A 14,087-nucleotide genomic window follows, 5' to 3' on the forward strand; every position below is an offset into this window, starting at 1 on the left:
TATCCCTGGATTTGTATATAGCTAATATATATATGTTAGCTTTATGTAGGTATTAAGACTTTTTTCCAGTATACCATGTAAAAAGATAAGAGAAAGTATTTTATTGTATAGAATACACTAATTAATACCCAGAGCCAAACACTGGTCTTCAGTAGAACAATCCAATCCCCAGAATCATAGCAACATTTTTTCATAATATATATTCAAGGTATGTGTATTCATATGGACATAGTTTAAGAAGGACTTCTTAGAAGGCAAGGGTTCTAGGCATGCATTCTAAAACTACCACCAGATTCTCATACAAAATTAAGCTCTCTGATTAAATAATGATGGGCTTTTATATCAGTAACATTGGCTCAGTCTCTTATCATCAATCTAGGTATCCAGTTGTTTCAGAATAGTTGCATCATCCACTTATAATTCTCTCTCTTTTCCACTAGTATAAAGTATTATATCTATAAGACTATGTGGGTAGATAAAGATACATTTTATTTCATAAGGTAGTGATGATCAATTTATGACCCAAGTTTTGTGTCAAGAAGTTGAAAAGTAGGTTTAGGGGAATACCGGCAATTGACCAGCAATGTCTGTTCTGTGTGCAAAAGATGAGGAATATTGGCTCAGATTCTAGATATTTGTGATCCTATCCACAATCAAAGCCACAACACATTCACATTATAGATATTTACTCTACAGCATAAGACTTTGTTGTTACTGGGTATCATCAGATTCAGTTTGGGAAACTGAGTCACAGATTGGTAAAATCACATTCAGTCTTTGGCTGCTTTTTAACTCAAAAGGCCTTTTAAAAAAATCATTGAGTCAATCAAGCAAAATATCTCATTTGATGTGGGCATAAGTGAGAAATGCAATTTTATGATATCTTAAAAATCAGCATATAAATAAAGTTTTCATATTTCCAAAGGCATCATGAAGATAATGGAAACTTGAGTTCCAAATGAAAAAAAAAAATGAGGCAAAAGAGAATTTGTTTAGTACAATAAAAGTATAAAATAAAAGGTTTGGTGATTTTAACCATACTAGCATCTACTAAAAGAGATTAAATAAGCACAGGTGATAGATTTTGCAAGCCTAGGTTTATTATTATGTTGTTGTTTTCTAGTAATTTTAAAAGACCATTAGCACTAAACAGTAGTGATCCTATGCTCTAGCAATTTAAAGTACAATTAGAATTAATGTGAGTAATAAATTAATTAGTTCTGGAGTGAAAACACCGAAGGGCGCAGTTGCTCACACCTGCAATCCCAGCACATTTGGAGGCTGAGGCAGGCGGATCACCTGAGGTCAGGAGGTTGGGACCATCCTGGCCAACATGACAAAACACCATCTCTACTAAAAATCCAGAAATTAGCCACGCATGGTGGTGCATGCCTGAAGTTCCAGCCATTCAGGAGGCTGAGGCAGGAGAATCACTTGAACCCTGGAGGCAGAGGTTACAGTGAGCTGAGATCACACCACTGCACTCCAGAAAAAAAAAAAAAAAAAAAAAAACAGTAAGCGTACATTGATAAGATTATTTTAAAATATGTCAAAGTAGCATAGGCTTATTCACTCATTTATTTGTTATATAATATACCTAAGCATGCAAACTTTCAACATTTTGATATGAAACATTTAAATGCACTTTTTATTTTAGCCGTAGCCCTGTAAATATATATTAAGATTTCACTCATTTGCTAGTTTTTAGTTAGTACAATAAAAATTAGATTGTGAAATGTTCTATGATTACTTAGCAGATGGATGAGATGAGTCTTGACCGCCAGACTTCTTGATTCTGAAGCCTAGATATTATAATTGTTTTCGCATTGTTCTTCGGAATATTTTATCCATATACCTTTCTTGGTGAGATTTTCTTAGCATAACACCCTTGAAAATCCATCATGAATTATTTTGGGATGAACAAGTCTTTCAGATGTAATTTAATTGTGCTGTTTGTTTTCAATGATTGAAACAGTTGAATTCAAGAGAGAGAACGCTTTTTATTAAATGTCTCTTGTTAATGTGTAATAAGTTAGAGCCAGTAGAGTTATGCAATTTGAATCAAACCATTTTTCCATGATTTTATCTTATAAATAATGTATTCTCTAAAATAATTTCCTGTCAGGCCCCCCTAGCTCGCATTCCTCTCAGCTTTGTTCTCCAGACACGGGGCCTGCCGACTCCCCTTTCACAATTAGCACCATTCCTATATCTTGAACCAATCTTGTCCTTTGTGAGGGAATTAAAACAGCCCTAGTTGAGTATTTCTGGTAACACAGTATAAAGTCATCCTTTCAGAGGTGAAATGTTTTATGTAGTAGAACCCAATAAACGTAGGTTTCAATACCAACTTGCCACTTAAAAACTGTATCCTTGGACAAGGAATTTTTATTGCATCAAATCTGTTTTCCTCTATGATAATCCTTATATAAACTTAAGAAGACATCACACAGCAAATGCTGAATAATGTTAGTTGCCTTCCCTAAATATTTGTACCGCAATTATCAAATAAAATCATCATAATGCTTTTTTTGTCCCATGGTTGCTTCTTAGATGATGATTGACTTAATATTCCCCAGTGACACTAAGTTTTGAAACTAAAAAAACCTCAATAGGATTCTGGAGCAGAAGTCTCCCAATAGGCATGGAGCCTATGCCGCATGACCTGCAGATGTACCTCCCAGGTGTGCTCTGCCCAGGGCTCTGCTGATTGGATGCCTCTGTGTCCTTAGACCATGTACAGGGCCTGATGCAGGAAAGAGCTGAGAGCCCTCCTTTAATGGAAAGCCCATGTTGTGGGAGCATAATGAGCAAGAGACGGAGGGATGGGCATGACAGCTTATGTGTGTAATCTCAGTAGTTTGGGGAAGCTGAGACAGGTGGATCTCTTGAGGTGAGGAGTTTGAGACCAGCTGGCCAACATGGTGAAACCTCATCTCTACTAAAAGTACAAAAACAAATTATCCAGATGTGGTGGTGGGTGCCTGTAATCCCAGCTACTTAGGAGGCTGAGGGACGAGAATCAGTTGAACCCAGGAGATGGAGGTTGCAGTGAGCCAATATGGCACCCCTGCACTCCAGCCTGAGTTACAGAGCGAGACTATGTCTCAAAAATGAAAGAAAGAGAGGAAGAGAGGAAGAAAGGAGAGAAAGGAAAGAAAGGGAAGAAGGGAAGAAAGAAGGAAAGGAAGAAAAGGAAAGAAAGGAAGAAAAAGAAGGAAAGGAAGGAAGAAAGGAAGAAAGAAAGAGAAAAACTGCCTGAAATGGGGTTAGACAAGTTTGCAGGTGCCAGGCTGTATTCATGGAAAGAAAATCAGATTTCATTCTGAGAGCAGTAAGACATTGTGGCAGAGTTTTAAGGGAGAAATGAAATTTGATGAAATTCTTTCTCTGGCCTTGTGCTTATGGGATTTGGATCAATTCATGCAAATGATTCAAGCCCCAGTCTTTCCATCAGTACCTCAGCAACTCAACCAACAGGATGATTGTGAAAATCACATCAGGTAATACACACGAATAGCCTTACCAACGTGTAAATTCATATAAGTACAAATCTTAGTAATGATAGCTACTAGAAGCCTGCTCTGGCAAAAATGTTATCAACCTGAAAGATTAATATGGGCTCCTTGATTATTTGTTTACTTTATTTTATTCAGTTGACTTTCTGTTATATAAGATGAAGTACTCTTTATCCTGGCTGGAAGTGTGGCAGAAGGCAACCCTACACAGAACATACAAATGGTTAGTGCTAGCACTGAACATAGGACCACTGGGGGAGAGAGGGCTTATACTTTGTAACATAATAAATGGGCTGTTTTTTCTGAAACTGCTAGAAGAATAGGAATTCCCTCTTTGCTGCTGTTGCTTGGAAACAAGACAAAGGAGAGCTTGTGGTTTTCTCTTATTTGTTTATTCATTTATGTTTGCCTTTGTTTATTCTACAAACTTTATTGAGCATCTAGTTGATATCTTAGACCTTCTTATTTCACATCTGTGGAAGAGGAACTAATAGCAATAATATTTATATGCACATTTAAATATATTTGAGGCATTGTACTAATAATTTGCATGCATTATCTTGTTTGAATTTTCCAGTGCTGATGTAAATAGGTATTATAACTAGGCACATTTCCTATGTGAGGGATTTGAAGGTCTTTGGCCTGTCCAGGTCACTCGGCTAGTAAGCATCAGGGGTGGACTTGAATTTGACTCTATTTGACTTGAAAGCCAAATCTCTGAAACCACTATATCACACTGCCACCGACCATAGTACAGGACATAAAGGTGATAGCACACGTCACATGCTCTAGTTGTTTGGTATCTAGCCCCTCCAGCTTGTTAGAGGATGTCTTCTTCAACCTGGCATTTCCTGATTTCGACAGCCAGGTAAACAAACCAACCAACAAAAACAGTTTAGCTTTCCTGCCAGTTTTCCCATGGTGCAAAAATATTTAATAGGCAAATTATAAAATAGACAAGTTAACTCACAATTCCATGGTATCCCATTAGCTTAGCTTGTAATCCCGAGTAGTTTTTAGTATGGTGGGGGCCAGCAGACTCTGGGGCCAGTCAGCCTTTGTTCGAACCATGGCTCTGTATCTTACTAGCTGTATGTCCTTTTTTATGTACGTTCCGTGAATTTGGGGATAATACTATATATTTCATAGAGTTGTTATGAGGATTAGTTGTGTTTATAATTCAAAGTTCTTGGGATAGTGATTGACACATAGCTAGTGCTCAATAAATGTTAATTATTAACATAGCTATTATTTATGTGATACCATTGCTCTTGCAGTGGGTTCTCACCTCAAGTTTGAAAGCAGTAAGTAATTTCTTCTAGATGTTATATTCACCTACATTTAATCCCCCACATCATAAACTTGAAATCTCACCTGCTGAATGACTATTCTTCTATAGCCCAAATTTACGTGTTCTTCAGCCATGTGATAAATTGTTGTTGAATAAACATTGACTCTGGCACTGTGGTCACTGTGTGGTTTCAGCAGGAGGGTTCACTGAGAAGGCGGCCTGTGCTCATGGAGATGGCGTCTCAGAGACGATGGTAGAGGCAGATAATCACAGCACCCACCTGCTGGCTTTAGAAATCACAAGTCTGGAAGAACAGCTTCAAGGATGTGGAGAAGTGATGCTGATGGCTGATAAAGTCCTCTGATGGCTAAAGGGCCTGGTTTCCACCTGCCATCATAGGTGTGGTTTCTTCAGGCTTTCTGATTTTCTACTATCTAGATCCATCTGTTGTGTCCGGTGTTTCCTGTTTTGTTATGTTTTTGAACTTGGCTGACTACCTTGTTCCCGTTCTGGCACCTAGAAGGTTGGGCTCCAATAAATGGACCACCGAGCAACAGCAAAGATTCCATGAAATTTGTAGCAATCTAGTAAAAACTCAACCCAGAGCTGTGGGTTGGTGGAAATGCCTCTTCACACTAGAGGAAGGAAAACCTAAGATGTCCTTCACGACCATGATCGTTTCCCTTGCTGTGGTTGCTGGAGTGGGACAGCAAGCCCACAACCTGCTTCTAACCTATCTGATGATGACTTCCTTACTATTGCTTTCTGGACTAAACCAACATGGAGTCCTTTCGAAGTACATTGGAATGGCCAAAAGGGAGATGAACAAAATTCTCAAACAAAAAGAAAAAAATGAATAATTCATTTGCTTTATTGTGTGATTAATGGAACACCCATTGCCCCTAGAAACGGTTTCTGCTGTACTGTCTGGATACTACAACATTACAGGAGTAGTTCTTTGCTCTCCCTCACTCTGCCCTTAGTTAATAGAAACTCAGACTCACCAAGCAAGGCTTTGTGCATAGACTCTTCATGTCACATAGAGTTGAGTGCGTTCTTAGCAGTTGGCCTCATGGACAACTCATTAGTGTGTAGGCCTTGTTTTGATTTTTCTTAGCCAGAGTTAATTGAATTCTTGCTTTTAGACAACTTTCTTTTTATAGTACAGTTCAAGTGACTCTGGTTAATAGTTCAAGTTCATCTTTGCTTTAGCTAGATACAAGGTAGTGGTCTGCAGCTACAGGAAGCTGGTTCTACTCTCTGCTTTTACAGTCTGCTTAAAAAACTATCGGACTTCATGAATATAGAGACGAAGTTTACCACTTCTGATGAAGTGACCAAGGAAGATTCATTCCTCATTCTGCTTCTTTCCCGTGGGAGAAAAATCTCCATGGAACAAAATGAAACTGATTCCATGCACTAGCATGTGTAGGTTTCTCCCTTGTGTGAAGTTTAGCAATTTGTAGGAAACTTTGATGTTTTTGTCCAAAAAAAAAAAGGAGTGTCTGACAGGCTTAAGCTTTTGTCCCCTTGCACTTAGACTTGAAGTTAGTAAATCCTTAAAGTCTTTTTAATGGCAGACTTCCAAAAGATTGCATTTAGGATTTCTAGCATACTTTTAATTTCAGGGTTTCAGCTGACTTTAGCTATAGTATACAGTACGTTAAGACGCCTGTCTATGACCTTTACTCTAAGACTAGCAGTAAAGGACAGCAGTCTTCCATGTTTAGTCAAGATTCATTTCAGTAGAAGATAATCTTATCTGACTAATATTCAAGACCAGAATAAGCCTTTTAAAGTAAACCTCAAATTCTCCTTTTATGGTAATACTGGCCATTTTAGTTCCCTAGATTTGACATGGGAGATAGTGACTACCCTGTTGTCTGACTTTTTTCCTAGAGATTTCTCCCTGAAAAATACAAGAGCTATTGGTGAGAGCAGACTTGAGGTGATGATAGTTGGCCTCTGGCCTACAAAGATTTTGTAACTCCTTGGAAAGCTTTTTATAATCATTCAATTCTCGGTAGCTAGAAATTTAGAGTAGTTGAAATCTGTAAGAATGAATGTCTGAGGGCCAAAAATGTGAATGACTTGGGAACAATTCTTAAACGGATTAACAAGCTCTAATTTAGTTTTGTGAATTTATTGCACTGATGTTATACCTTGTGGTATATCTGCCCCTATAAAGTAAGTGCTGTTTTCTCCTCTTTAATACTCCTGTAGACAGTGGTGCCCATTGTAGCATATGTTTAATTTTTTAGAAAATATTTTATAAGAAAACTACGTTAATTTTACCGTTCTTATGTTGTAAATAAGCCTGTCTTCCTATCTGGATTATTTTGTGTATACATGTCCTACTGATTGACTACTTTTACAGTTTTAATCCTCTATTATTCCTTCTATTTTGTTTTGTGTAAAAGGGGAAAAAAAATTTAAAAAGCTAGAATCTTAAAAATAAATAACATTGACTCAACATACCAGAGTGCACAACAGGTGCTAGAATATAAAAGAAGATGAATCTCCACCTTCAAGAGGTGCAGGTTCGATGAACGCTGGGTGACCATTTAGTTATTTGTAAAGCCTCTGTGAAGGGTATTCTGACACTGAGTGGCTGTCGCAGTAGTTGACCTTTGGACTTTATGTGGGAGAGTCCCCTTTCTGTTTTTTCCTCCCTTTCTTCTATCTCAGGCTATCTGGCTGGCTGGGTCAGGCACACAATAAATGAAAGCTTTTATTAGTACCTTAGAGAGGCGGCTTAGGAATACGGAGAGAGGTCAAATGTTGCTAGAGATTGGAGTTCAGATCCTAACTTTATCATTTAGGAGTTGTGACCTTGGATCATTTACTTCACTTCTTTGAGCCTCTATCTTTATAAAGGGAAGACTATCTAACGAGGATATTGTGACACATGAAGCACCTAGCACAGTTCTGGCACAAAGCAGGGCCCAGCTGAGGTAGGAAAGGGGCAGTAGCAGTCATCCTGAGCCATAAGGCCGCTAGGAGGAGTGGCCTTAGCTGCAGCAGCAGATGTGGCAGCCACTTTCTTCGCTTTGTTTGCTCAGATGCTGCCTTTATAATGGTAATGGAGTATTTTCAAATTCAAAGTCCATTCTAGAGATAAAGAAAAATGATAGTGGGTTTCCCTGTAATTAATGGCATCTTTTAGCATTTCAGTCTGATTATAAATAGGATATAAGATGCCTTCTGTGGTGAATAACGTGTCTTTCTAGTTTTCTAGATTTATGAATTTAGCCCATATGAAATTAATTATTGTGGGTGTATTACATGGATGTGAAACATCTGGAATAATAGGATTTTATTGTTAATAGACCTCTCAGGAGCTCATGACAAACATTCTTATAATAGCAACATATGCTGCTAGTTTAATGAGAACCATCACTGACAATTAATGGTTCTTGTGCTTTCAGTAATTTGCACATTTTCAAATTTTATATTCTTTATTTTCATCTTTATGGTTTAGGTTTGTGACTTGTTTGAAATTAAAGCCAGAACTCTGTTCAGGGGAGAAAAAAATATTTATTGAGTGTATACTATGTGCCAAGCATTGTGTTATATATTTTATATGTGTGAATATACATGAACATGAAGTTACTTGGGAGCCTGAAAACAATCAGGCACCCCTCTATTTACAAACAGGAAGTCTGAGGCACAGTGAGATCAATAGCTCATCAATGTGGATGCTCAGGCTAGAATTAAAGGTTGAATTTCTCTGTTCTTTCATTCATTAGAACAGAAACTAGAATATTGTAGAAAATATTCCCTTTTCTATAAATCATATTTCTGCTTTCAATAGTCCTCTCAACTTTATACGTAATAACCTTCCAGTTATTCCTGGGACATATTGGGCTTAAACTGATGTGGGCAAGGAGCTGATAAAGAAAACTGTGAATTTAAACTTCTGATGTATTTCAGAACTAGTCTGTGCTTGGTGCCAGGTCAATAGCTGTGAAAGTATCCAAAAGGAGAATATTCTGTTTTTCCTTGTTCTTTTGATGCTGAGAAAAGGAATTTTTATTGAGTACTGACTATGCACAGTCTGCAGGTCAGCCATTGGATAGCCTGGTTCTCTGAAGAGGAAGGTTCAGCCTGGACTCCAAAGCTCCTCGGCTGCTCCTCCCTCACATGTTTGGTTCAGACTCTCTCAAATTAAACATTATTGATATATTTTAGGAAAATAACAGAAAGTGTACATGATGTGGCCACCAAACCAGAAAATGTGATTAGGGGAAGGAGAATGAATGGTAGGCACCCTGTTGCTGGAGAAGGCAAAATTAGTTCCCTTCATGCTTCATTAATCTGCATTTAGTCACTGTTGCCTTTGTATAAAGATAAAGGCAAAATTCTTACCTCAGTATTTTATCTTACGTCTTCAGAGCACTCATATTATTTGAAACAGTCCTGTTCAACTATTTAAAATCTTGAGTAATACTTCTTCCCCTCATAAGAATGCAAGATCCATGACAGCAGGTACCTTTCCTGTCTTTACAAAATGAGTGATTGTATATCTAACCTTATTTTCAAACAAGGTAAATTCTACCTTACATCACATGTTCATTCACTGAATCATTTAAACAATGTATGTTGCCTGCTGAAGTAGGTATATTCACATAATACATGCACATAGGTATGCACAAATAATAGGCAAATTTGCATAACAACTAAGGTAGTAAGCTTCAAATAGTGGTTGGACCTCTTCCTTGTTCCATGAACTGGGAAAGCTCTACAACTTATCTGAGCCTCTCTCATCCCATCTATAAAATGGTAATCTGTGCTGGCTTCAGCCTGCCCCAGCAACAGCATGTACTCTGTTGCTTCTGCCCTGACTTATGCCTGGACCACTGAGAATCTGGCCTGGTAGCAAGTAGGTGGTAACAAGTAGGTGGTTTTCTCCTACTGAAATCCAGCATCTAGACACAGTCTGCAGATCACACACCAGATGTTCCCTTTGCATGTTTACAAGCAAAACTGGACATTTTCAGGAGCCCCAGGACATGGCAGTGATCTGTCCACTGTCAGGTGTGACTGTGGGGCTAGACTGGCTGCTGTCTGGGCCCCTGGTTCTCCCTCCAGTCCCCATAGAGAGAGGACCCTGCTCTGCTGTGGACCTGGTACGATAGTAAACCTGCTAACCCCTTTCCTGGAGTCCAGGCCTTGCACTTGGCTTTCCAGGTATTACTTCGGTATCTCCAAGTTCTATAGGTTGGCCAAACTCCAGATACTCTCAGTGGCCATCACCTAACTCCTTACATCTGGTGCCTTACATGCTGACATTTCAAGCCACGCTTAAGTTTTTCTACAGCTCTTCTGAATCTCCCAAGTTGAATCGCTGATAGATTCAGGAGAGTTGTGAAAGAAACTTAGGCTTGATCCTCCTTTATCATACCTAGTCTGGTGAATTTCGCTTAGTTACCACACCATACTCACTACTGTTTAAGTACTATGTAGAGGTGAAAGATTGTTATAAACTGTGTAGTCTTGTTTGAGTTTATGTGTATTTAGAACAGATCTAACAGGAGTCATTGAACACCCTTGCAAAATAAAGTCCCTTTGAGATGTGGAAAGTGTAATTTGCAAGATCTATTGCAAACAATCTCCACAAATCTTTAAATACAAGGTGCATTCACACCTCAAGTGGGTAGTTTATGCTTTTAAGGTAAGCTAAATGCAATAAACTGTAGACACACCCTTTCACTAATAATAGAAATTGTCTCATGCTGAACTTTAGCTCAAGATATTCTGACACGGGCTGGAACCACATTATAAAGCTGCTCTGGATTCTGTATTATAAAGCCCAGGGTGACTTTAAGGGTTGCAGTGGTAAAGAAGCCTGATAAAATATAAAGTTTTCTAAATATGTTTTCACCATTTTTTGCTGACCACTGTACAAAAAGAAGGGAATAAGTGTATTGAAATGAATAAAGCCAGATTATATTCATCTTGTTATTTCTTTAGTGAATAAAACATTGATATATCCCTACAGCCCAGCACCATACCTGGTACCAGGCAAGTAAGTGCTCAGTAAATGTTGGTTGAATGAAAGAATGTCAGCCACTGACCTTTTTTCCTTCATGGGTGATGGCAGCTGAGAAACACCGAGGTCAGAGATAATGAGACTTCACAACCTCATGGCTACAGTGAGAATTATGGAAGTGCTTTAGAAGTGAGTTATTTGAAGCTCAGTGGGAAAAGATTCTTCATCTTCCCAGGTCTCTGCTGTCACTTTACAAAAAGAAATAAAGACTTATTTTGATAGCAAGGGACATTCAGGGATAAGGACGGCGAATAGGGTCCGAGTGTGGAGCCCTGACGGGGCAGTTGATGAAGCAGTGTGAATAGCACAAGAGTCAATCTTTAGAATTCTCCACAGAGGCTTAGAAAGATGCGTAAAGCACTTGGGATTTGATTTTACTTTTCAGGTTTTCTATTCTGCTCTTGTACTTACTGCCACTGAGTGGAAAAGAAGGCAGACCTGTTACAATGTTCGAGTTGTATAGTTGGTGTGTTTTTTAAAGAAGAGGAAGAAAGTCGTGGGAGGCTTGTGAGAAGGATGCCTTTTTCTGATAAGAATGCCTCACAACATTCTGAGATGGTATGCAGAACCTATTCGTCTTCCTTGGGGAACTGTAATGTATGATGAATTTGAAGATTTTCTTATAGTATCTGAGCAAGAGAAGAAATCTACTACTTCTGCAATCTGTGAAAATTTTTCATTCACTTGCTTTCTTACTGCTTTGTTATAGGTTAACTATTAAAAATTATAAATGATAATGGTTGTCCTTTAAAAGAAATGGAAAAGAGATAATATTTATTATATTTCTACTATCTGTTCAAAACTATACTAAACATGTTATAGTCCCATCACATTTAATATTCATAACCACCCTGTGAATCTGATATATAATTATCCCTATTTATAAATGCTGAAATTGAGACACAGGAAGTAGAAGATGCTTATCTTCTGACTCTGTCTATTCCTTATCAGCCATCATAATCTCTCCTGAAAGTGTTCTGTATCTTTACCTGATATAGGTAAGTCATCCCTCCTCTGTGCCATCTCTGTACTCTGTACTTTGCACGCGCTTACAATGTTATAGCTTGGTATTTAAATTAATTTCTTTTCAAGTTTTGTTCTCCTTTACTAGAGTATAAATCTCTCGATAGTCGGGGTTTTGTTTTTATCTCTGTATTTTTTGCATGGATCACAGAAATGTTTGGTTTTTGGAGTAAATGCCGCAGAGCCAGTTAGGCATGGAGTCAGAATTTAAATGTAACCTCCTTTTGATTCTGAAAGCTCATGCATTTTTCATTATACTATGATGCCAAAACTTGAAGACAGACAGAAAGATTAACACAATTATATTATTAAATAATGCACATAAGTAATACAATTATATCCAATTTACATACCTAATATAAATATATTAGGATTAAGAAATAGGTAGGCAACTCATAGGTAAGGCAAATACAGAAAGTTTGCAGCCTAGAGAGAGTTTAAAGCTCAAATAGTAAGTCTAAGAATATTGCATTTGATTCACCACTTTATTATTTTTATTATACAGCTACTACCTGGTAGTCCTGTGGGAGGTGGAAAGGTGAAAGCAGAGGGGATCCTGTCCTTAAGAAGTTTTCAGGAAACTAATATGGTGCAGGCAAATGTGTGCATACCGTCGTTGATTTTGTTTTGAGTTATTTCTGCCTCTGAGCTATGTCTTCCTCATGTTTAAATTGGTTCTGTTAATACCCCTGAGGATCACCGTGAAAACTAAAACAGATAACATATGCTATTGAACCTGGCGCCCAATATAGATGAAGATAAATCAGTGTTACTTCTCAGTCCATATGAATATGGATATGGATATAGACTTAAATCAGAGGTTTTCAACAGGGCTGGGTGGGGAGAAACTGTTCTCCAGGTGACATCTGGCTGTTTCTGGAGTCATTTTTGGTTATCACAACTGGGGTTTACCACTGGCATCTAGTGACAGGGACACTGCTAAATATTCCTCAACACATAGAACAATCCCTCAAAACAATAAATTAAAGAGTTCTCTGGCCCCAAATGTGACAGGCTCTGAGTATAGATAGAGACATAGAGGCAGATAGAGAAGTGCTAAGTATGACAAGTATCAGGTCTACTGCTGTGAGAGCGCAGATTTGGAAGTGGGATGATACCCTGGCTCTGAGTCTGAGATTTTTATGAAAGAGGTGGAATTTATGTAGGCTTTGGGATTAAGTCAGGTAGAAATAAAGCAATGGGCACTCCAGGAGGAGCTTGATAAATGGGGAAAAAATCATTTAGAGATCAGAGTCAACAAAATAATTTTCCCATCAGATGATAAAATCTGGAAGACTAAGTGGAGGATTTAGCAGGACCATAAAATAAGAATGTTGGTGTTGGAGGTGAGATGTGTGTATGAACAGGAAATGAAGAACAAGATGTTAAAGGAAGGGCAATGACAAAAACAGGAAAACACAAATAACATATTATATTCCTTAATTCATCAAAATAGAGAGATTAAAAATATCAAGTGTTTTATACACACCAGAGAACTAGAAACATCATAAATAAAGCATCATTCCTAAAGTCGTAATCTATTTTAGTGTTCCCAAAGTATTTTCCTGATGAAGTTATGTATTAAAACAAAATTAAATCAAATGTTTTGTTTAAGAAGTAGAAGATTAAGCAAACTTAAACAGTTATTTTCTTAAAGAACACTACAGAGACTAGAATGGGCTTGTGAGCTATGGTATATAACAATTCTATATTTATGTCTGTTATCCTATTCCATATTTTGTGCATATACCAGAATGCCTGAAAGACTGTAATTAATTTTTTAAAAAAGGAGTTTCTTTCTTACCATTTTGGAGGCTGAGAAGCCCAAGCTCGAGGGGTCACATCTGGTGAGGGCCTTCTTGCCAGTGAGGACACTTGCCAGCATCGTGAGGTGGCATGGGGTATCTCATAGTGAGGGGACAGCATGCTAGCTCAGATCTTGTTTCTTCTAATAAAACCACCAGTTCTGGCCTGGTGCAGTGATTCATCCCTGTAATCCCAGCATTTTGGGAGGCCGACGTGGGCGGATCGCTTGAGGTCAAGCGTTCGAGACCAGCCTGGCCGATATGGTGAAACCCTGGCTCTACTAAAAATATAAAAATTAGCTGTGCAAGGTGGCACATGCCTGTAATCCCAGCTACTCGTGAGGCTGAGGCAGGAGAATCTCTTGAACCTGGAGGCGGAGTTCACAGTGAGCCGAGAT

At 38.2% G+C, this 14,087-nt stretch overlaps 1 protein-coding gene and 1 pseudogene across 1 annotated transcript in view; both read left to right on the forward strand.

Annotated features, from left to right (window-relative positions):
* The window catches only part of TENM4 (teneurin transmembrane protein 4), a 3,057,282-nt gene that overhangs the window by 986,375 nt on the left and 2,056,820 nt on the right, over positions 1-14,087 (forward strand). The gene's annotated exons all lie outside the window — the stretch shown is intronic.
* LOC116563337 lies at positions 3,227-5,967 on the forward strand (annotated as a pseudogene).

This window comes from Sapajus apella, unplaced genomic scaffold (assembly GCF_009761245.1).
Source record: "Sapajus apella isolate SASKATOON/1434 unplaced genomic scaffold, GSC_monkey_1.0 scaffold34, whole genome shotgun sequence".
Lineage (NCBI taxonomy): Eukaryota > Metazoa > Chordata > Mammalia > Primates > Cebidae > Sapajus > Sapajus apella.